Below are 1,458 nucleotides of genomic sequence, written 5' to 3' on the forward strand. Positions count from 1 at the left end.
TGACTGAAGTTTTTTTAATGTAGCATATAATTATTCATACAGAATGTTTTCCCTGACAAGACATGTAGTTAAGTATCAATAGTCAATTAAAACTATAATTAAGAGCTTCTTATTTGAACAAAATGCTGATACTCAGAACACTTTCAAATACTCTGGAGAGAAGTTATTTCCAAAGTCATGTATCTGTAGTTATTTAGTTTTCCTAGTCACTAATGTTAATTATTTATATGAATATCGGTTTGGAATTGAAAAATAAATCAAATTCTAGACAATCCTGTCCTTCTTTATTTAGAGAGGAAAGAGTCTAGAATTGCAGTGGATATTTTTCTTTCTTAAACCGAGAATGAAATAAAGGGAAGGTGAGATCATGTGCATCCTCTCTGACATTATTAACCCCAAATTAATGGATTTCTTAAACACTTTTACTGTAAATGAAATAGTTTTTGTGGTGTTTCTGGAGTACTCTTTCCATTCCTGAACCTGTAGAATTTTCAAATATACAACCTAAAATAGCTGGGCTCTGAAGTAGGATTAGTCCTTTTGAAACAGATTAAAGAAGCAATTAACTTTTTAAATTTTGATGCTTTGCTAACATCTTACACATACCTGCTTCCAAGTGCTTCACTTTAAAGGCGCTCTGATGGGAACTTTTCTGTGAGTTTGGAAATTCTATTAAATATGGAAAGTTCATGTCAAGAAACAGTAGATAGATGCTCAGTGGCCAAGTGTTTCAAGGACACTTGCAGATCTAGGAGGGAGAATTTCTGGCATGGTGTTCTAAGATGTGGTAAATTGATGGATTGCTGTAGTATTGAAGGGGTTATAAGTCATTTATGCAGTTCTTGCACTTAAGTACATGAACTATAAAAATAGCAACATTTTTTGTCATGTCTGTTTGAGGATGCTTTTAGGCTGGTGGCTCTGATAAGCTGCTAAAAACATACGGCACAGACTTGATAAAATCTTTCTTAAATGTCACAGGAATGCTACTACAAACAAGATAAGTCAGCTTATAGCACTTATTCATAATGTTTGCAGTCTTAACTTGCAGAATTGTGGCTGGTGGGGCTCATTGTTATATGGTAACGTGAAAACAATTTGACTAAGTGCTGAGTACTCAGTAAATAAGTAAATGGTGGATGCTCCTGAAATGGGATGTTGCAAATGACCTTCCAAAATCTGACATGTAATCCATCTAGTGACATTTTGTATGCTGAAAAAACAGCACTAGATGTCAAAGGTGATGAATTTTGAATATTGTTGTTGTTCATGGACTTGAGAAGGAGTAGAGCCATTGCAAAATATACTATAATTGCACTCATTATGCACATAACACATGAGAAGAGCCATTTGTGTACCGGTGGTTGTGCTTTTTCATGGTAGTGCCTCATAATTCCAAATTACCATCATGGCATGGAAGGTCTTGCTTCTGGCATGAGCTCCACATAAAGTCTCTTT

The sequence above is a fragment of the Neopelma chrysocephalum genome, unplaced genomic scaffold (genome assembly GCF_003984885.1).
Source record: "Neopelma chrysocephalum unplaced genomic scaffold, ASM398488v2 Primary Assembly neopelma1_45, whole genome shotgun sequence".
In the NCBI taxonomy this organism is placed as follows: Eukaryota; Metazoa; Chordata; class Aves; order Passeriformes; family Pipridae; genus Neopelma; species Neopelma chrysocephalum.